Here is a 24651-nt window from a genome sequence, read left to right as displayed (position 1 = left end):
TAAGTTGCCACAGTCTTTGTTGTATATTAATTTCATATGCATTATATGGTCGCTAAATGAACGCCTGACGTTGGGCTGAGCACGTGTATCTCAAATGTGGGCAAACATCGGACTACCTTACTATACAGCTTGAGATATGCCTTATGTTGTTGGTTTGGTTTAATTTGATCATGTGGACAAGGCGTCCGACGTCGGATAAGAAAGTTCATGGTTCGAATTCCATCCCTGGGCCTTATGGTCGGCACTACAAGACCAAAATGAGTGGAGAAAATTCTTGTATGCAGCCTTTGACATGTAAATTGGTCATACCATTTGCTTCATATTCAAACCTTCTTGCAACAGTTGAGGGCATGATATTTCTTATTTCCATTAGTTGAAAACTATATAAAACAGATCATATTAAATAAATAAATATCATATCCAATGTCAGTATCACTGGCAACTTTGTCATCAATGTTAGATCTGCCTATGGAAATGTATGTCCGAGAGCTATGTTTGCATATGATTCAAATCCACATTGACCCGTGAAGGTCCCGGTTAGAATGAACCTTCAGTATCCCATGCTTGTCGTAAGAGGCGACTAACGGGATCGGTTGGTCAGAATCGCTGACTTGGTTGACACATGTCATCGGCACCCCAATTGCCCAGATCGATGCTCATGCTATTGATCACTGGATTGTCTGGTCGAGACCGCCGCCATATACTTTCGAATATTACTGGAGTGCGGCGTAAAATGAAGCTCACTCACCACTCAAATCTACTTTATTCCACTGCATTTCTTCTGACTATTTACCCTGTGTGAATGTAAGGCTCACCTCTGCATCACTACCTGCCACGGAAGAGAAGAAGTCGGTAAGGTGGTATTATGTTTAGACCCTCTCTGGATTCATATGTGGATGAACTCTAATACCAAGTGGCGAAATCAGGCCAGGCAAATGCTTGGCATAAAAGAGGTTGAAAACACTTTAGCAATTTAGTTATAAAGTGCGGTGATAGTTAACTGCAGCGTTGTTCAAACAAAGGTCTTCAGGCACAACTGTTGTTATGAGAGGCGACGAACGAGATCGGGTGGTCAGACTTGCTGACTTGGTTAACAGGTGTTATCAGTTGCAAAACACATCGGTACAGGCAGAATAATCAACTGCACGTTGTTGATGGTGAGATCATTTATTAGTGCATATTTAAGCATATTTATTCAAAAATATTATCATATAATCAATAATACCCAAAAAGCTACATAATGTATTTTACAAGATAGATGTTCGAATAATGATGTCATTGAATGTACTACAGAGGATATGCACGATATTCTTATTACAGAAGATGAGATATCAAAAGCATCCATGTAAGAAACCTCCAGGAACGTATGACACCATTTCTGAACAGTTTTATATTGGGTGACCTAAATGTCAAATAAAATATAGCGTTGTAACTTTAAAACTTTACAGTTGCATTGGTTCCAAGACTTCTCCAGATAACACTTCAAACTGAACACAAACTGAACACTTTTACGTCCGCCACACTCACTTTCCTGCCGGTCACTGAAACAGTTACATAGAACTTCACCTAGTCTCAGGGTCAGCTTCACACGAGTTTTCGTGTATCAAGAGCGGAAGAAAGTGGACTGAGCTTGTAAGGTGCATGATAGTGCCAATGTTCTCAAATGGCAAGTGTACGAGTTGCTTTATTCCAAACGGGGACAGGGTTATCAGGAGCCTTTCAGAATAATCATTTTGATGAGATAAAAATACAGATACCCATGATCACTTACATGCTATTTTTGACGTTCAGTTCCCTGAATAAAGTTAGTAAATAGACTGAAAATTGCGGTTTTGAATGGCGGTTTTGTAAACGTGACAAAACTATTGAACTATGTGTATGTGTGTGTGTGTGTGTGTGTGTGTGTGTGTGTGTGTGTGTGTGTGTGTGTGTGTGTGTCTGTGTGTGTGTCTCTGTGTGTGTCTCTGTGTGTGTCAGAGATGTTGGGGTAAGGTGCCGACGTCCCTCATGGGGTAACTGGGAGCCCTTCTGCAGTTGACTTACGGATGGAAGACCATTGCACGAATCTGCCAGAGCACATTTATTCATTAAAGTCATTTCAAAATAATGACATAAATAATAGGAGCCTCATAAAGCTCGGATGTGAACAAAACCCATCTCCACGAGTTCTTCTCGACCTATTCTGGTGCTGCTGTACCATCTAACGCGTGTTACGACTGAATGGAAACGAGAAAGCTTCTCATCTCAGATCAGAAGCGTTCGCCACAAAACACCTCTTGAACTGCATAATACTGTACACAAGTTCGGTTTGCACCAATTAAATATGAACATCTCCAGGTTACACAAAACCAAATATTTTCCCCATTGACTTTTACAGTATGGTTATATATTTTTTTAATTAACTAGGCCGTCAACAACTAATGCATGCACATCCCTCTTGCAAGGTTTGCCATCATGTCTGATCAGGAAGTTACAAGTTGTACAAAACTCAGCAGCCCGAGTCGCAACAAGAACAGTGAGACATGATCACATCACACCAATTCTCAAACATCTACACTGGATGCCAGTGCCACAGCGATCAAAAAACAAAGTTGTCCTGCTTGTGTTCAAGTGTTCTGCACAATCAAGCCCCTCAGTATCTCTCCAGCATGATAACCAGATATCAACATGTCAGATCTCTTCGATCCTCTCACCAGTTTCTCCTTCAGCCACCTGCACTAAAAACAGTCGCATCACCAGCCGTTGTTTTCAAAATTGCCGGACCAAACTTGTGGAATCAACTCCCACAACACCTGAGATCCAACCACGACCTGGACTCATTCAAATCACAGCTAAAGACTCATTACTTCCGTGAAGCATACAACAACTAACTTTCCATCAGAGTCTCAAGCGTTGCAGAGCAGTTTATTTCTGGATATGGTGCTATATAGGTTTTTCCATAAATAGATAGATAGATGTGCCTAGTTCAACCTTAAAGGTGCATTAAAACAAAATACATGAGTACCCCACCTGCTTGAAAATACTTTTATGCAGAAGTCGCCATGTAATACTGACTAAATGCTGAACAATATGGTTAGTTTTAATAACTGAATTGGATGTACATTAAAACACAAAGAAATCTTACACAAAAATCATCCAATCACAGCTGTCAAAGATTCAACCTCGCCGAAGGCAACGAAAGGTTCTTGTTAAACTACGGATTCTGGTTTGGTGTACTAGAACCTCATTAAATGATTGACAAAAACATGGTCATACTGCTGATATAAACCAGTGATCAGAGAGAAAAGTAAGGCTAAATCTAAACACCGCCATACCGGATCTCAAACGTATTGAAATTTGTGCCATATGTTAAAACAAAAATTAACTTTTGAACAAACGAGAAAAATTTATGATAACAATACAAGACATATCGCGTTGTGTTCACAACTACTTTTACAACCTGTAAATAACATAAATAGGCCCCTTTGGACAAAGACTGAATGTAAATGGCAGTGAATGGTGAGATCCACCGTGGCTATCTGGGTGATTTCAAGCGTACATAAAATGGTGAACAAAGTCAGAAACGAGATTGAGTAAATATTTCTAAATCTTCAAGGAACGTGATGCCATACACCTGGGGGGCTCTGGTCTCATGTAAGTCCCGACCACACAGTTCAGATCCCACGATGTATGTCTTTCCTAGTTTTGCTGGCTCCAATGCAAAACTGTATCTATCGCAGGTGTTTCCAGACCAACAATCTGTGCTAAACCTTTGTACACTACGAGGCCAAATGGAACCTCCTTTGTTAGATACCGGCTCTTAAAATGTGGTATATATCCTTCGTCAGCTGTAATCATGGGATGAAATATTCCACTATACGCCCCCGTTTGTTGTCAGAGCTTGTTTAAGGCTGCTTGAATCAGTAATGGACGATCCATAAGTGTCTAAAAACACTGAAGTACACTTGTGGTTTTCATTTGGTCTTCCTCGTTGTATGCGTAGTTTTATCATGTTGATTTCATCGTCGAGATGACTCATCCACTGTACTTGGATGTCATCTACGCCTTGGTAGAAAAGAGGTATCTCGGATACAGCATTTTGCCACAATCTTTCCATTTTCCATAAAGATTCCAAGATGCATCACACAGACCATGTGAGTTAGACCTAGACTGTGACTCTATTGCTGAATAACTGGAAATTTTCCCCAGATGTGCTGTAACTGACAAAACGGATTGAGGAGAGTTTTATCATCATCGTGAACAGTAAACATCTTCAATGATTCCTTAATGCCAATTACATTTCACCTTCACGCCATACTCAGCTATTCTACAGGCCCAGGGAAGGGTTTCGGCCAATATGATCATAAAGGTCATCAAATTTATTTTGAAGAATGTGACGGGCTTGAAACTCAAAACCTGGCTGTCCAGGCAAGGCAACAATGATGGTTCCCTTCTGTATGTCGGTGCAATGGCGTAGTCAGGTACTTCCCATGGGAAGATGCAGGGACAACTAAGATGACGATGTCTGCTCCTGGCACCACTTCTGCAGGGTCGTCAGATATAGCATGGGGTTAGCTTTGTATAAAGTTGATTTGCCCCTGAAAGATGTGAATGAACATGACAGAATGTTGTTTGCTGCAGCTTTTGTCCATTCCCGAACCTGGGAAAGTGCAAGGACGCGACATGTCATATCAGGCTTCGAAGACACTAAAGTTGCAAGAACATGGGCTCCGTTGCCACCACCACAAATAAGAAATGTTACTGTCATTGTCAGCTCTGTAAAGAAAGAATACCTGTAAACGTACCATATCAAGTAGAATACCTAATTTAATTTTTCTGCATCCTTATACTGAAATCTGTATCATGTATGTGTACATATTCGTGACCCGTGACGGTCTGGGTTAGAATATTGATCTTCAGTAACCCATGCTTGTCGTAAGAGGTGACTAACAGGATCGGGTGGTCAGGCTCGCTGACTTGGTTGACACATGTCATCGGTTCCCAGACGAGCAGATCGATGCTCATGCTGTTGATCACTGGAGTGTCTGGTCCAGACTCGATCATTTAGAGTCCGCCTCCATATAGCTGGAATATTGCTCACTCCACATCACTGGAAAAATGTCCACATTTACAAGCTTGGAATTGTCTTAGAAAGATGATGTTTCCAAGACGTTTCCATGACATTTCTAATTTGGGAAATATGAGATTTCCAAATAAATCCAATTTTGGAAATGCCCACAAGGGAGATAACTGGTGGGTAATGGTAAAATGTTCTTTGTACGCCCCTAGACCTAATCCCTTGTTAATTAAAAAAGTGAGTCAAGGCGGTGGTAGGACAATAGGCCAACTCAGACAAAAAAGCCCCCAGACAAAACACCCCTAGGCTCAATGCCCCAATGACAAAAAGCCCTCAATGAAAATATGCAATAGAATACCAACAAGTCTTTTTTGCAGCACATGAATTCATTCTCACGTTAATATATACTGAACATCATTGAAAAGGCACCCGTCTAAAATTGTCCATATGTTCATCAAGATGGATTTCAGCATGACAATGATCAATGAATATAACTAGCATGAAGTCGAAGGGCATGTCCAGTTGACGAAAATGCTTTAGAAAACAAATTCCTGTACACAGGATGACTCTTAATAGAACGATCCAGTCTGTCAATCAAAACTGGCGCACTCAGTACTCGGCAGGCCGGGCGCGCTTTGTGGATTTATCAGACTGATTTCCGGGGTCAAACGATGCCCCAGAAGCGATGTCTTCAAATTATGCCATTCACATTTGCTATATCTATTTCATATTGCTGTGGATTTCATGTGTACCTTTAACACAACCATTACGACGAAGACAATAGATTTGAGACGGATCAAGGAGTCTGATAGGTCCCACGAACAGTTAAATGTTGGCACCATCGTTCACGAAACCTACGTCTGCAAGTGTTATAAACACGGACAATTCTTGTAACTACAAAATTGTTTTGCTTAACGTTTTTAGTCAATACTGGCCACTGAGTTGGTACGCCATAAAGCCGTGACACAATGTTAACAAATCTGACAGCGATATATTTTGATATAATTTTGATGAAACTAGTAAGTATCTCAGAAGGGAAATAGATCAGAATTAGTGTTATGTAATACAACAAAGATTATCATTGTTTAAGAGACAATAATGTCAATATGTAATTTTATTGACAAGAAGCTTTAAACTTTGAATATATTCTTTGCTTCTTATTTGCATTAGTAGTGAGCAGTTAAATATATCTGAAGAAAAAGCAGTATATTTGTATGTTGTGTAACATTCTATTTCAATGCTAGTTAATTGTTCGGATAACTGTGGATCGTCTGTTCGAAGATTTTTGCATCACAGGTTTCCTATTTCTGGAAGATGTCAGTGTACAGGTGCAGACTGTATCTTAGATTCTTTGTGTTTATGGTGCTGTGACATACCTGTACATAGATGCTGGCAGTTCATGAAGTCCAGTATAGTGGACGTTTGTAAATTAGGATTTCCACAACAAAGTACACATAGAAAAATACATTGGAAAGGATTATAAAAAAAAATGGATTTCCTTATATTCAGTGTTATTTTACGATGGTGTACAGATTTTGAAGAGATAAATTTTACTAAGAATAGCTGCAGATTAGCTGCTGAATATTGGCTTCTGGGTATGTCCAGATACATCCATGGATGTCCAGTAACGTTTCCCAGATAATATATACACACACAAACAAGGTGGACGAAGTAGTAGACGGGATATTTTTTCTGCTTTGTTCCTTCAAAGGTAGAAACCCATGTTTTTACAAACTATTAATTTAACTAAATTTGAACAACGGATAAATAAATAAAGGCAGCACGAGCAGTTTGACAATCTATTTATCGAAACGATCTGCAACTTGCACATGTGGTTGTGTTCACGGTTTTACTATATATTACTATGGGAATATTTGAGAAAAAACAACAAACAACATAATTCAGTTACCTTTCCCCGCTAATATCGTAGACGAACGTGAATTGCCAGATGGATTATTTGGTAGAAAATACGCTTCCCACTCTCAGCAGCTGGCTGGAGACGATTTTTCATCGGGCATGTAGATCTAACTCATTTTCACTCGCCAATTACAACCTGTCAAATAAAATACGTATAACTTTCCTTTTAAAATATCGTTCACAAACGACCGCTACTAAGTACCACAAGCAGAATTCATCAACAACATTCGCAATCACGCACTTTTCGGCGGCAGTGACGCCATTGTGATTATAGCCAGTGGTTTGTCCCCCTAACGTCAAACACGAAGTGGGCGGGATCAGTGATTGAACACTGCCGACTGCCAGGACGGCTGCACTAGTTCAAAGGTTGACGTGGGGGTCATCAGCGCTGATTCCATGCGACGCCGTCTACACGCTACAGGGCTCCATCCTCGACGTCCTTACGTTGGACCAATTCTGACTGACAGACACCCTCATGAGCGTATACAATGGGTTAGCAGGCATTTTCAGTAAAGGTTACAACAATGGCGTGGTGTGGTAGTCACTGACGAGTCACGTCTTCATCTACGTAATGCTGACGGCCGATTACGTGTTTGGCGTAGACGTGGTGAACGTTATGCTGATGAGTGTGTGGTTCAGACAGACCTTTGGGTGGTGTGAGTGTCATAGTCTGAGCCGGAATAAATTACAATCACAGGACTGCCTTCATGTCTGTCAAGGGAGAAGTAATGCCCTTTATTACCGTGAGCAGATTCTTCAGAATCGCATCGTATCTTTTCAATCACCACCAAGATGTCCATATTTTTTCAACAGGACAACGCACGGGAACACACAACAAGACTTTCCATGGAGTATCTCGCCCAGCAACACACCCAGGTTATTCATTGGCCAGCACAGTCGCCAGATGTAAGCCCCATGGAGCACTTGTGGGACAGAAATTGGTCAAAGTCTTTCGCGGCGACAACAGATGCGAAACATCCGTGAACTTGAGGCTGCACTACTGCAGAAGTGGAATGCCATCCTCAAGAACTCTATTCGGACGCTTATTGACTCAATGAGGAGACCTTGAACTGCATGTGTCAATGCAAATGGCGGTAACACGCGATATTGACTTTTCGATTTGACCCCATGTGTTTGATCCTATCTGACTGTGGAACACTTCAATGAATGAGCGTCTTTTCTGTGTTGTTGTTTTTGTCAGTCGTCCATCTGTTATTAACCACTAAAAAATATGAATTCCTTACACGTGCTTTTAATAATCTGAACTTGTATAGGTGGTGTGTTTTCAATGATGTTCAGTACATTATTTAAAATATAATATAAGAACCTCCATAACAACAGCATCGTCACTGGGGAGCCTGCATGGGTGCATGTGGTTTCACATATGCTACTTACCTGTAATACCTGTCAGCAGTGGGAGGAATTGCTTAGAAAACATCATGTTATCACCTGTCAACTCAAAATCAACACAAAGGGTGTTTTATCCTGTGGGTGAAATTTTGCAAGGGCTTTTGTCATGGGGGCATTTAGCCGGGGTGTTCCTCTTTTGCCAGTAGGGAAGTTGTTTATTTAGGGTTTAGAGGATCACCAGACCATGTTAATTAGCAAGACAATGGTAGGGAAGAGATGCCCAAGCCAAGAAAGACACAAGTGACAGAATCTGCCTCAAATATTTGGATCATAGAGACAAATAACGGAGGGGAAGACGAGGAAAACAAATTGAGAAACTACAGACTTTTCAAAACAGAATTTGAAGCAGAACGGTATGTTAAGTGTCCGCTTCCCGAGGTCACAGAAGTGCTTTTAGCAAAATTCAGATGTGGAGTGGCCCCAATAAGAGTTGAAACGGGAAGATATGAAAATATGCTGCACAACGAAAGACTTTGTTTTAATTGCCAAAATGTGGTTGAGGATGAAATCCATGTTTTACTTTTACGTCCAGCTTTTATCAGTATCAAAAAGATCTTATGTAAAATGTGTTCTTAATAACATTCATTTTAGGGATTTAAAATGAAAAGGCTTTCATCTATTTTACTTCCCCGATGTAGTTTTAGCGTTGCCAAAACCTGCCATGATACTTTAGTTAAAAGACATGAAATTTTATATAGCTAATTTAAATGATGATTTTATATATGCAGCTGTATTTTGTAAATATATATTTTATGTATTTGATGTCAATAATTGTTAAGATATCTCTCATAAGTCGCTTATATGTGTTTTATATGTACTACGAGTGAGTAAAGTGAGTTTAGTTTTACGCCGCACTCAGCAATATTCCAGCTATATGGCGGCGGTCTGTAAATAATCGAGTGTGGATCAGACAATCCAGTGATCAACAGCATTTGCATCGATCTATACTCAACTGGCATACGATGACATGTGTCAACCAAGTCAACAAGGTATAATATTCGTAAACGATTTATTAAAAGAAAACGGCACATTTTATTCTAAGAAAGAATTTTTGTGCCTTATACACCTAGATACAGACTTTGTTAAATATGAGGGGGCGTTAATTGAGCAGTTGTATACTATGCAAATTCAATAGGTATTACTTTATCCGGATGTAAATTATGTAATCCTGTGTATCCGTTTATAATGAAATGTACAAACAATCGCCTTGGACATCAGAAAGTATACGATATGCTAGCTGATTCACGGTTTGTTAAACTCCCTTGTTATGATAAGTGGGAACACGCCACTGGTTCACACTACTCGGACTTTGACTCGAAATGTTTCAACTCGATCGCAAATAAATGTACTCCAAGTACCGAATTAAGATGGTTGCAGTACAGGACCATTTACAGAATATTGCCAATCAGACATTTCCTCTACAAAATAAACCATGGGGATAGCCCTAAATGTACCTTCTGCAACGATTATGACGAAACAAAGGTAAAAACATATGGCGTAAAATAAAATTATGGCTCAGAACTGTAGACGTAGAATTGAGTTTTACAAATACCCAGGTAATGTTTGGGATTAAAGGAAAACATAACTATGCACTAAATGCGATAATTATTTTAGTCAAGTATACCATATACAACTGTAGTAAGAAAAGTTTTATTCCAAATATCTCATACATTAAGAGACAAATCATACAATATTATAATACTACAAAATATGTATACACGTATATTAATCGTGACCAGAAAGCCTACTTTCTAAAACTATGGCCCAGCCTACCCATGCTATTAGAACCGTTGAATAGGTAAAATATTTCGATGTATATGTAACAATGTTAATTATACAAAAGTATTATTGATTATTTATTGAGGCCCTACAAGTTTGCATTGAACTAATACTTTTACAGAAAATGTGAAAATACAATGACCGTAAACTTACCTCTCGCTTTTGTATGATAAATGTCTGGATATGAATACTTGTGACCTCTTACAGATAACTCAACACACCTGACGAATAACTGCTCTACACAGATCTCTGAGACTTCTTTAGACCTCAAAGAAAAATGGTTTGATTTGCTGGTGATCTCAGTCTGAAAACATCTTTACTCTTGATGAACTTCTTCTGCTCATTGACAGCTGGACATTTTGTTTCACCTTTGTCGCCATTGGCTACAGGCCCTTACTTTTCGGAGTAATAGTGTAGTGAAAAGAACGGCAAAGACTTGTATATGTTCCGGCATCCAATGAACATCCAGAACAGCTGGTGCATGGGATATTCTTACATGACAGTGAAGAATGCTTCATCTGATTGGTCAATATAATGACACCGAAGAATGTTTAATCTGATTGGTCAATATTGCGGCGTTAAGCAACAATCAATCAATCTTACTTCAGGGTGGTTCTGATGAGAATGGGGTCTGCCACATGCCTCCATTCAACCATTTATTGGTCTCTCTTACCTGAAACAACACTGCCATCGTGAACAACTGACCTGACAGCCATGAACAGTGAAGACCAACCGAAGTAAGCAAACGCACTCAGTTCAAAATGACATCAAGACAGTGAGACGACAAGCACAGAACGTATATTTATCATCCAAAACTGTGTTCCACAGGAGATATCGCTTGTGTGAGATCAGACGATTCCATGTTGTACTCTGTAGATTTTGTACAATGCCCTGACTATGCTATGACGTCATGAACTTGATGACGTCACAATGCTATGACATCGCTGCACTGCAAATCTAATGGCAGTACTGTGTTCAGAGATGTACATTTTGAAGAGTGATTTTTATGATAAATAGAATCTCACCCGAGTGTCTTCTGATATCAAATATATCAACACTCGTTGATAAAAGTAAAATTGTAAACCAATAGTGAGTGCTTTCCGCATTCTGATTGGTTAATTACCCTTGTCGAATATTGTTCGACAGACCTGAAAATGATGGCCTAATAACCGCACATTAATACATTGGCACTAATACCGTACTATTTTCGCTGCATGAATTTGCATAATTGAGGAACATTACCACCTCAAATTCTTTCTCTGGGATTTTGATAAAAATCTTTGAAGACGACAAATTCTTGGAAGAATTATTCAAAGATGATGGTGTATACAATCACATGGCACATAATCATATGTGATCAGATAATAGTAAAGTGATTAAAGAGCCATAAAATAATATCCTTCAATGATGTTTATTCACAAATGAACTGCTCCGCAAATTTCAAGCATTCAAGTATTTAATTTGGTACAATATTCCAAATTTAAAGATTATTATTCTTCCAAAGAATAAGTTAATGATACTTGTTTCTAGATAATGGTCTTCCAAAATACACAAATGCCACCACTCCGGACGTTTCCACTTCGAAATTCCAGCGCTAACGCTGACCCGGCTCCATCGTGTACACCGAGCGTCCCTCCACAGTCCCGCTTGACTAATGATGACGAGAATGGCCTGAGGGAAATAATTGATGGGTCATTATCGAAAGCAACTGAGAGAAATACAATTTCTTCAGAGGTGTGCAACGTTTAACATTTTGTAAACAAACCAAAAGGAAGTTACATGTTAGTTACCTCCCTTTCGCTAGACTGTCACACGGCTTCTAAACAGAATTATCAAAGGCATAAAAGCAAATATAGTTATTATTTCTCAAAACAGCTTTCAACAAGATTTACAGCTGATCTAACACTGAATGATAATATTATGATATACTAAAATAGCAAAAAATAAATACTAATCGGTAATAATGAAAAGGTACTAATGCAGTCTAGGAAATCCCACTGACACAAGCCCAAGCATATCAAAACAATTAAAAATGTTGAAATCTTACCTTTTGTGTCCGGTTTCATCCTTGATGTTGTACAAATCCCACATAAATCATAATAATGAATCGTTTCAACATCCGAAATCTGTCGTCGATATCCGCGATTCTGTTGGGTACACCTTACTTCAGTCACGATGCTTTTAGCGTTTAAAACCTCCCAGCGCCGTCGGTTTTAAACTAAATTTGCCTATGTTGAATTCCAATGAATCCCGGAAATTGAACAAACCAAACTATTTATCTTCTAAATATCACATCAAAAGACACTCGGGTTAGATTCTCTATATACCCCCATCACTTGTCTTTGTTGATGATTAGCGACCGTTCATAATTTATGGCTAGGGGTGATGATGATTTTAAGGGGGTCACCAATTTTGTACACATGCACTAACGGGGGTGTGTGTGTGTCAGGGGTGTCAGCAAGTTTGTGCAGTTTGTGCATATATATAAAACTATAGGTAGGGGTAATTGATTTTGTCCAAGATATGCAGGAGGGGTCACTTACTTTGTACATATTTTTTTTTTTGGGGGACACTTACAATGTACATGCTACTTCATGAAAATCATCATCTCTCTCTCTCTCTCTCTCTCTCTCTCTCTCTCTCTCTCCTCTCTCTCTCTCTCTCTCTCACACACACACACACACACACACACACACACTCCTCCTAGCCACAACGGTCCCTTAATCATCTGCATTGTTTAGGTCTGCATTGTTAAGTATTAATTCAGGCAAACTAAAAGGACTAGGGACATTCCGTTAAAGTACATACAGTCGATACCCACGTTCAAGTTTCATCACTCCATGCCCACACAATACAAAACAGTATCATTCTACAGTGGGACGCCCATCAAATTGCAAAGCACGGTAGGCATGTACTGTGACTATTCAGTATCACTTGTCTTTTTGATGATTAATCATCTGTACCCTTCCAGCTGTGTTGAGTGTTGCATTCAGGCGAAAATGAAAAGGCCTGAGGGTATTATATGTTAATTTGCTCCAAATGCCCTCACGATATATGCTTGGAACACAATACTCTTGCAGATCCGGGTTAGGATTGGTCTTTAGCAACCCATTCTTGTTGTAAGAGGCGACTAACGGAATCGGGTGGCCAGGCTTGCTGACTTGGTTGACACATGTCATAGATGCTTATGCTGTTGATCACTGGATTGTCTGATCCAGATTAGATTATTTTCAGGCCGCTGTCATATAGCTGGAATATTACTGAGTGTGGTGTTAAACAAACAAACCCCTCAAATTCATTGAAAACAAATTACGATAAAAATAAGTCCGTCATTAAATATCGGACGTGGGTGGATTGATATTTGTGAGAACTGGCATTTGTGACTGGCTCCGATTAGGTCAAGGCAAACAACTCACAGCTTACTCTATAGCTTGGCTGCCATTGACTGCGGGGGCTTGACTTTTAGTATTGACTGTTATGAGATGGGTTGGGTTTTCCGTAACATTACTGTTCGCTACCACGGTGCCAGCAAAACTGTTGCTGGCTTGTTCACATCGTTTTTGCAGGGCCATAATTTCATCTTAAGTGCTCGGTTTTTACTCATTATCGGTGAGTCCGAATGGCAGGGTTGACGGGGATAAGCCTATTATATGTCAGAGATTGCAGATTCGAGTCCCCTATCTGTCCTGTGTTTGAAATTTTGGTTTCACTGACTCTTCATGTTCCATTCGTTGCAGTAAATTGAAAAAAGACAGGTATTGTTTGCCGTAGCAGATACTTTTATAAAAGTATCATTTAAACGGCTTGTTTTTCAGTTCGCATCCCGAAAGCAGCTATTTGTTTACACATTTCATAACTATGTAATGGATAACGCACTCTCGAAATAGACAAACCAGATTCCACTATGACACTGCTACAGTATCTCACGGGAAACAGTTTGAAGACTTAAGCCGTAGAACTATTGAAAGCAGCCTTACACCACCATCACCTACTGGTACCCACGGTAACATCGTCCTCATCAACCTACGGTGAGTGAGTTGGAATTTACGCCGCTTTTAGCAATATTCCAGCAATATCACGGCGGGCCTTCGGTGTGTCGAGCGAACGCTTTAACCACTAGGCTACCCCACCGCCCCTCAACCTACGGTTGTCTTGAAAGGCAGGTCACTGGATAGGACGGTGAGGCTTGGAAAACAAAAATAAAAAATCTCTCCTAGCAACGATGACAGCACAAATACTAGAGGTCTTATTCAGTTCCTGCGTTTACACTATTTCCTCAGATTCAATGTGTGAATTAATCGACATTGAAAGCAGAGTCAGGGTTTTACCCACCACGGACTGGATAACTCCTACTTATCAGTGTTGAACTCAGTTTGAATAACAGTTTATGATCCAGCTAGCTGAATACATGCATGCATGTGTAGCCATGCAAATGTTTAGTATAAATGTAATTCATGTGACAAATTGTTTAATGTGTATATTTGTTTACAGTAATGAAATTTCAGACATCATTGAACTTTACATAACTAAAGCAAAATATAAAGTAGTTTTACTACATTATTAGAACGAAGGACGCAACAATAACTGCATGGACACCGTCACACCTATTGAACTAGCTGGAAAGTTTTGTTCATATTCATACAAAATGAATATCAAATGCGCTTTTCTCATTTCTGCATGCACTAGGCGTAATTTTGTGAATAATCTTGTAGAATCAATAATGAAAAGCGAAAACATGCCACGACTGACAAAAGCTCAGCGTTTCAGCGCCATCGGCCGAATGTACACAGGCGACTCATTTTCACCCGTGGATAAGTTTTTCCACCATACAGTCAGTTAAGCACAGCGTCCCAGGCCCAAATTATTAATCTGATTGGTTCCATGGGACGAAGATGCCAGGCAGTTCTTGACTCTCAAGGGGCCATATTTGTGTACAGATGCCACATTTGAACAATTTGTTGTGTTCCGTTGATTATTTATATAACACACAAAGTTCGCATCTGAAAACACTTTTGCTGGGTTTTTTTTTTTGTGTGTGTGTGTGTGTGTGTGTGTATTTGTAAAACTGAGGAATGATAGGGAACAAATTAATAGCAAGAAACACCGTAGATTTCTTTGTTTACACTACCAATTGATGGTATATGTTACTTATAGCTGTGTGTACATGCGTGTGTATATTAGGACTGTGAGATCGGGTTCATCTGTATATGTTTCATTTGTCTGTATGTATTTGGGCTAGGATAAGGCTGAGAGGCTTCGGATTAGTAGGGTAGGTAGACGTGTATATACTCAGTGGCAAAGGTTCTTGTGACATGGACGTTTTCATTGGCAATCTGGTTAATTGATGTTCATTTCACCAGGTAGAACACCTCATAAATCGTTCATGAACAGCTTCGATGTGCAACACCTCGGGAAATGACATACAGAGAGCTATATTGTTAGTACCTTCACCGAAACGTCGCACTCATTGCAATAAAGAAGTTGACTATCCATAGAACTTGGTTTTGCTTCATCTATGCAACTTCTAAAATGTCTCTCAAAGAAAGGTAAGTGATTGCTGTGAAGTAAGTACATTGTGTTAAGGGATTACCGGTAGGCGAACTGTGAAGTAAGTACATTGTGTTAGGGGATTACCGGTAGGCGAACTGTGAAGTAAGTACATTGTGTTAAGGAATTACTGGTAGGCGAACTGTGAAGTAAGTACATTGTGTTAGGGAATTACCGGTAGGCGAACTGTGAAGTAAGTACATTGTGTTAAGGAATTACCGGTAGGCGAACTGTGAAGTAAGTTACATTGTGTTAGGGGAATTACCGGTAGGCGAACTGTGAAGTGAAGTACATTGTGTTAGGGAACTTACCGGTTAGGCGAACTGTAGAAGTAAGTACATTGTGTTAAGGGAATTACCGGTAGGCGAACTGTGAAGTAAGTACATTGTGTTAAGGAATTACCGGTAGGCGAACTGTGAAGTAAGTACATTGTGTTAGGGAATTACCGGTAGGCGAACTGTGAAGTAAGTACATTGTGTTAAGGAATTACCGGTAGGCGAACTGTGAAGTAAGTTACATTGTGTTAAGGAATTACCGGTAGGCGAACTGTGAAGTAAGTACATTGTGTTAGGGAATTACCGGTAGGCGAACTGTGAGGCGAACTGTGAAGTAATTACCGGTAGGCGAACTGTGTACATTGTGTTAAGGGAATTACCGGTAGGCGAACTGTGAAGTAAGTACATTACATTAGGGAATTAAAGAATTACCGGTAGGCGAACTGTGAAGTAAGTACATTGTGTTAAGGAATTACCGGTAGGCGAACTGTGAAGTAAGTACATTGTGTTAAGGGGAATTACCGGTAGGCGAACTGTGAAGTAAGTACATTGTGTTAAGGAATTACCGGTAGGCGAACTGTGAAGTAAGTACATTGTGTTTTACCGGTAGGCGAACTGTGAAGTTACATTGGTTAGGGAATTACCGGTAACGAACTGTGAAGTAAGTTACATTGTGTTAAGGAATTACCGGTAGGCGAACTGTGAAGTAAGTTACATTGTGTTAGGGAATTACCGGTAGGCGAACTGTGAACTGTGAAAGTACATTGTGTTAAGGAATTACCGGTAGGCGAACTGTGAAGTGTTAGGGATTACCGGTTGTGTTACATTGTGTTAGGGAATTACCGGTAGGCGAACTGTGAATTGTGTTAAGGGAATTACATTGTGTTATTGTGTTAGGGAATTACCGGTAGGCGAACTGTGAAGTAAGTACATTGTGTTAGGGAATTACCGGTAGGCGAACTGTGAAGTAAGTACATTGTGTTAAGGAATTACCGGTAGGCGAACTGTGAAGTACCATTGTGTTAGGCGAACTGTGGCGAACTGTAAAGTAAAGTACATTGTGTTAAGGAATTACCGGTAGGCGAACTGTGAAGTAAGTACATTGTGTTAAGGAATTACCGGTAGGCGAACTGTGAAGTAAGTACATTGTGTTAGGGAATTACCGGTAGGCGAACTGTGAAGTAAAGGGTACATTGTGTTAGGGAATTACCGGTAGGCGAACTGTGTTAAGGAATAAACTGTAAGTACATTGTGTTAAGGAATTACCGGTAGGCGAACTGTGAAGTAAGTACATTGTGTTAAGGAATTACCGGTAGGCGAACTGTGAAGTAAGTACATTGTGTTAAGGAATTACCGGTAGGCGAACTGTGAAGTAAGTACATTGTGTTAGGGGATTACCGGTAGGCGAACTGTGAAGTAAGTACATTGTTGTTAGGCGGAATTACCGGTAGGCGAACTGTGAAGTAAGTACATTGTGTTAAGGAATTACCGATACCGGTAGGCGAACCGGTGAAGGCGAAGTGAAGTCATTGTGTTAAGGAATTACCGGTAGGCGAACTGTGAAGTAAGTGGGATTACATTGTGTTAAGGAATTACCGGTAGGCGAACTGTGAAGTAAGTACATTGTGTTAAGGGATTTACCGGTAGGCGAACTGTGAAGTAAATTACATTGTGTTAAATTACCGGGCGAACTTACCGGTAGGCGAACTGTGAAGTAAGTTGTGTTACATTGTGTTAAGGGTTAATTACCGGTAGGCGAACTGTGAAGTAAGTACATTGTGTTAAGGGAATTACCGGTAGGCGAACTGTGAAGTAAGTACATTGTGTTAAGGGAATTACCGGTAGGCGAACTGTGAAGTAAGTACATTGTGTTAAGGAATTACCGGTAGGCGAACTGTGAAGTAAGTACATTGTGTTAAGGAATTACCGGTAGGCGAACTGTGAAGTAAGTTGGGCGGAATTACCGGTAGGCGAACTAACTGTGAAGTAAGTACATTATGTGTTAAGGAACTGCAATTACCGGTAGGCGAACTGTGAAGTAAAGTACATTGTGTTAAGGAATTACCGGTAGGCGAACTGTGAAGTAAGTACATTGTGTTAAGGGGATTACCGGTAGGCGAACTGTGAAGTAAAGTACATTGTGTTAAGGGAATTACCGGTAGGCGAACTGTGAAGTAAGTACATTGTGTTAAGGAATGGCGAACTGTGAAGTAAGTACATTGTGTTAAGGGATTACCGGTAGGCGAACATCTGGACTTCTTTCCATTGTTTGATCACGTAATTTCCATGGACCAGGTATAATTGCTTAACAAAATGAGAGATGTCATTACGCCTGGAAAGTTTGCGCCTGGAGTTCATTCGCTATACTAGCAAAACTTTTCTGCCCGCAAAAACTTTGTCGATTTACAGTATTTTCTCGATTCCTAGGAAACAGGCAACATATGCATACATAAACACTACCTTAATGATAGAAACCTACTTGTTCTACGGTAGAAGGTTGCCCCTTTGACTCTATTCATGTCGACAAGTTATAGACTATATTCACTTGATTCCTGGGTTCCACACCTTGATGATAGAAACCTACTTGTTCTACAGTAGAAGGTTGCCCCTTTGACCCTGTTCATGTCGACAAGTTATAGACTATGTTCACTTGATTCCTGGGTTCCACACCTTGATGATAGAAACCTACTTGTTCTACAGCAGAAGGTTGCCCCTTTGACTCTATTCATGTCGACAAGTTATAGACGATGTTCACTTGATTCCTGGGTTGCACACGTTGATGATAGAAACCTATTATTTCTATACTGACAAGTAGGACGTCTGTAACAAAAGCTGTCTGCTGTAGTAAAGATATGAACCTGTAGTATAATTCAAACGTTACTGTAAGAAAACCACCATCCCTGTAGTTGAATACTCTCGGTTGGAGGTGAGGTGAGGTGAGGTGAAATTGGGTTTAACGTCGTGCTTGAGAATATTTCGCTCATATGACGACGTGCATGCGTGTGTATGTGTATGTGAGGCTGCTTGTACTAGCCCAGACTTAAGCTGGTTTTATAGTGCTAGCCCACTGAGATACCATGCCGCAGTGAAGCATGAATACCCCACTCAGACACATTATACTGACTCCGAGCCGACCAGTCCTTGTTGTACCCATTAATGCCGAACGCCAGGCAGGGACCAACAAGTACCATATTTTAACATCTTTTGGTATGACGCGGTCGGGGATCGAACCCGCGACCTTCCGCTCTCCGGCAGACGCTCTAACCACTACACCACGGAGGCGGTCCTCTCGGTTGGAAACCAACAGTATTTGTTATGTTAGTATTCACTGACAGAAGGTTAAACTATTTCTGCAGCTTTTGTACGCCAGTTTGTTACTAAGTTCAGCCATACGCAACGTTTAATCCAAAGAGGTAATTACCTTGTCCACAAAACAAAATGCACAGAAAATGAGAATATACAATGACTGTTAACTTACCTCTCGAATTTGTATGATGAATGTCTGGTTATGGACACTGGTGATCTCTTTGTAGATAGCTCCACACACCCTCACAAAGTCACGGCAAGGACTTATATACGTTCCAGCATCCAATGAACATCCAGTCAACAGCTGGTACACGGGATATTCTTACATGACAGTGAAGAATGCTTCATCTGATTGGTACATTTCCAACCATTTACGCATCTACAAAATATATGACAAACCTAACCCTGGTCATACGAGATTTCAAGGGTATTGAAATGCATGTCCTACAATCACAGCATTTACATCTGTTACACATGTTAGGAAACACATGGAAACAAAGGCCAGATTTACACACCTGTGAAATACATGTAAAATGCAGAGCCGACTGTTCGTTTATTTTAACACCCCTTTAAACGTGTAAATCTGACGGCCAGATGATACGTAGATTTCAAACGTTGTTCATATGGCCGCCGGATGAAACGAGTATTTCCTGACGTTGGTAAATTTGGGTAATACAGTCATTTTGTGTGGTGCTCGTTCATTCATCATGAATTCATTCATCGGTTCCTGTGACTGATCTATAATGTAGGATTGGTGACTTATTGGACGTTTTTGCTGAATGAAGAAATAACGTTTTGAGGTTTTATTTTGCTTACATGTACAATATTGGGGAATTCAATTCCGAATTTTGACAAGTGAAGGTGCAAAGAGTATAGTTACAAGGACGGTGAAGTTCCGAATTCCAAGTGTGTTTATACCCTGAAGATGCGGGTTAGAATTGGCCTTCGGTAAACCATGCTTGTTGGTAGAGGCGACTAACGGGATCGGGTGGTCAGGCTCACTGGCTTGGTTGACACGTGTCATTGGTTCAGCATTGCGCAGATCAATGCTCATGCTGTTGATCACTGGCTTGTCTGGTCGAGACTCGATTATTGACCAACCGCCGCCATATAGCTGGAATATTGCTGAGTGCGGCGTAAAACTAAATTCACTCACTCACTCTCAAATGTGTTTATGAAATGCATGATAAGAGTTCAAGTACCAAATACCGAAAGCCCAATGGCGAGCGCCGAATGTGCAAAGAAAACGCTGAACGTGAACAAAATGCAGATTCGAGTTCAGATCCCGAATATGAACAAAAAATTCAGATTCATCTTTCGAATCCTGAATGTGAAGAAAATATTCAGATTCGGGATTCGAATCCTGAATGTGAAAAATATTCAGATTCGGGATTCGAATCCTCAATCCCGAATCCGTTTCTAACTTCATGTTGCTCGACAAGCATGGGTTACTGAAGATAAATTCTAACCCGTATCTTCACGGGTCCTGAAGTGTGACTGAGTGTCCCCGTTTTTAGCTGAGGACGGTAAAAGTGGCTCATTGTTGCGATGGCTGACTGACTAGCTCTGCATCAGTTGGTAGTGGTGTGTCAATTATGTGTGACACAAAACATATTGTAACATTTTCCCTGGGCCTGTAGAATAGCTGAGTATGGCGTGAAGGTAAATGTAATTGGCATTAAGGAATCATTGAAGATGTTTATTGTTCACGATGATGATAAAACTCTCCTCAATCCGTTTTGTCAGTTACAGCACATCTGGGAAAGTTTCCAGTTATTCAGCAAGTGAGTCACAGTCTAGGTCTAACTCACAAGGCCTGTGTGATGCATCTTGGAATCTTTTATGGAAAATGGAAAGATTGTGGCAAAATGCTGTATCCGAGATAACTCTTTTCTACCAAGGCGTAGATGACATCCAAGTACAGTGGATGAGTCATCTCGACGATGAAATCAACATGATAAAACTACGCATACAACGAGGAAGACCAAATGAAACCACAAGTGTACTTCAGTGGTTATTAGACACTTATGGATCGTCCATTACTGAATCAAGCAGCCTTAAACAAGCTCTGACAACAAACGAGGTGTAAAGTGGAATATTTCATCCCATGATTACAGCTGATGAAGGATATATACCAGACTTTAAGAGCCGGTATCTAACAGGGAGGTTCCATTTGGCCTCGTAGTGTACAAAGGTTTAGCACAGATTGTTGGTCTGGAAACACCTGCAATAGATACAGTTTTGCACTGGAGCCAGCAGAAACTAGGAAAGACATACATCGTGGGATCTGAACTGTGTGGTCGGGACTTACACGAGACGAGAGCCCCGAGGTGTATGGCATCAGGTCCCTTGAAGATTTAGAAACATTTGCTCAATCTCGTTTCTGACTTTGTTCACCATTTTATGTACGCTTGAAATCACCCAGATAGACCCTGGTGGATCTCACAATTCACTGCCATTTACCTTCAGCCTTTGTCCAAAGGGGCATATTTATGTTATTTACAGGTTGTAACAGTAGTTGTGAACACAACGCGATATGTCTTGTATTGTTATCATAAATTTTCTCGTATGTGCTAAAGTGAATTTTTTAAAATATATGGCACAAATTTCAATACGTTGGAGATCCGGTATGGCGGTGTTTAGATTTAGCCTTACTTTTCTTTCTGATCACTGGTTTATATCAGCAGTATGGCCATGTTTGTGTGAAGCATTTATGGAGGTTATAGTACACCAAACCAGAATCCGTAGTTTAACAAGAACTTTCGTTGCCTTCGGTGCAGGTTGAATCTTTTGACAGCTGTGATTGGATGATTTTGTGTAAGATTTGTTTGGGTTTTAATGTACATCCAATTCAGTTATTAAAACTGACCATATTGTTCAGCATTTAGTCAGTATTACATGGCGAGATGGTACTCATGTATTTTGTTTTAATGCACCTTTAAGGTTGAACTAGGCACATCTATCTATCTATCTATCTATGGAAAAACCTATATAGCGCCATATCCAGAAATAAACTGCTCTGCAGCGCTTGAGACTCTGATGGAAAGTTAGTTGTTGTATGCTTCACGGAAGTAATGAGTCTTTAGCTGTGATTTGAATGAGTCCAGGTCGTGGTTAGATCTCAGGTGTTGTGGGAGTTGATTCCACAAGTTTGGTCCGGCAATTTGAAAACAACGGCTGGTGATGCGACTGGTTTTAGTGCAGGTGGCTGAAGGAGAAACTGGTGAGAGGATCGAAGAGATCTGACAGGTTGATATCTGGTTATCATGCTGGAGAGATACTGAGGGGCTTGATTGTGGAGACACTTGAACACAAGCAGGACAACTTTGTTTTTGATCCGCTGTGGTTCTGGCAGCCAGTGTAGATGTTGGAGAACTGGTGTGATGTGATCATGTCTCGCTGTTCTTGTTGCGACTCGGGCTGCTGAGTTTTGTACAACTTGTAACTTCCTGATCAGACATGATGGCAAACCTTGCATGCATTAGCTGTTGACGGCCTAGTTAATTGAAAAAAAATATATAACCATACTGTAAAATCAATGGGGAAAAATATTTGGTTTTGTGTAACCTGGAGTTGTTCATATTTAATTGTTGCAAACCGAACTTGAGTACAGTATCATGCAGTTCAAGAGGTGTCTTGTGGCGAACGCTTCTGATCTGAGATCAGAAGCTTTCTCGTTTCCACTCAATCGTAACATTCGTTATATGGTACAGCAGCACCAAAATAGGTCGAGAGAACTCGTGGAGATGGGTTTTGTTCACACCCGAGCTTTATGAGGCTCTTATTATTTATGTCATTATTTTGAAATGACTTTAATGAATGAATGTGCTCTGGCAGTTTCGTGCAATGGTCTTCCATCCGTCAGTCAACTACAATATGTTGGGTCACTGCACAAGGGTTCCCAGTTACCCCATGAGGGACGTCGGCACCTTACCCCAACATCTCTCTCTCTCACACACACACACACACACACACACACACACACACACACACACACACACACACACACACACACACACACACACACACACACACACACACACAAATACACATAGTTCAATAGTTTTTGGACTATGAGGAAATTCCCTACTCTTTGCTGAAAAATCCCTGCAAATTTTGTTCATTGGCACTATCATCCATCTTACAACCCAGTCCACTTTCTTCCGCTCTTGCCACACGAAAAGTCGTGTGAAGTTGATCCCTGAGACTAGGTGACGTTCTATGTAACTGTTTCAGTGACAGGCAGGAAAGTGAGTGTGGCGGACGTGAAAGTGTTCAGTTTGTGTTCAGTTTGAACTGTTATCTGGAGAAGTCTTGGATCCAATGCAACTGTAAAGTTTTAAAGTTACAACGCTATATTTTTTTATTTGACATTTAGGTCACCGAATATAAAACTGTTCAGAAATGGTGTCATATGTTCCTGGAGGTTTGTTACATGGATGCTTTTGATATCTCATCTTCTGTAATAATATTATCGTGCATATCCTCTGTAGTACATTCAATGACATCATTATTTGAACATCTATCATGTAAAATACATTATGTAGCTTTTTGGGTATTATTGATTATATGATAATATATTGAATAAATGTGTTTAAATATGCACTAATAAATGATCTCACCATTAACAACGTGCAGTTGATTATTCTGCCTGTACCGATGTGTTTTGCAACTGATGACACCTGTCAACCAAGTCAGCGAGTCTGACACCCGATCTCGTTCGTCGCCTCTCATAACAACAGTTGTGCCTGAAGACCTTTGTTTGAACAACGCTGCAGTTAACTATCACCGCACTTTATAACTAAATTGCTAAAGTGTTTTCAACCTCTTTTATGCCAAGCATTTGCCTGGCCTGATTTCGCCACTTGGTATTAGAGTTCATCCACATATGAATTCAGAGAGGGTCTAAACATAATACCACCTTACCGACTTCTTGTCTTCCGTGGCAGGTAGTGATGCAGAGGTGAGCCTGACATTCACATAGGGTAAATAGTCAGAAGGAAATGCAGTGGAATACAGTGGATTTGTTGAGTGAGTGAGTGAGCTTAATTTTACGCCGCACTCAGCAATATTCCAGCTATATGGCGGCGGTCTGTAAATAATCGAGTCTCGACCAGACAATCCAGTGATCAACAGCATGAACATCGATCTGGGCAATTGAGAGCCGATGACATGTGTCTACCAAGTCAGCGATTCTGACCACCCGATCCCGTTAGTCGCCTCTTACGACAAGCATGGGATACTGAAGGTCCATTCTAAACGGAACCTTCACGGGTCAATGTGGATTTGAATCATATGCAAACATAGCTCTCGGACATACATTTCCATAGGCGGATCCAACATTGATGACAAAGTTGCCAC

The 24651-nt window shown here is 40.4% G+C and overlaps 1 pseudogene; it reads right to left on the bottom strand.

Annotated features, from left to right (window-relative positions):
- Positions 1–3556: 3556 nt before the first annotated feature.
- On the bottom strand, positions 3557–4747 carry LOC124269420 (annotated as a pseudogene).
- Positions 4748–24651: the final 19904 nt, after the last annotated feature.

This window comes from Haliotis rubra, unplaced genomic scaffold (assembly GCF_003918875.1).
Source record: "Haliotis rubra isolate DU_JTF1 unplaced genomic scaffold, ASM391887v1 Scf1449, whole genome shotgun sequence".
In the NCBI taxonomy this organism is placed as follows: domain Eukaryota; kingdom Metazoa; phylum Mollusca; class Gastropoda; order Lepetellida; family Haliotidae; genus Haliotis; species Haliotis rubra.
Note: the sequence above shows the minus strand (reverse complement) of the source record. Positions and strands in the feature narration are given on the sequence as shown.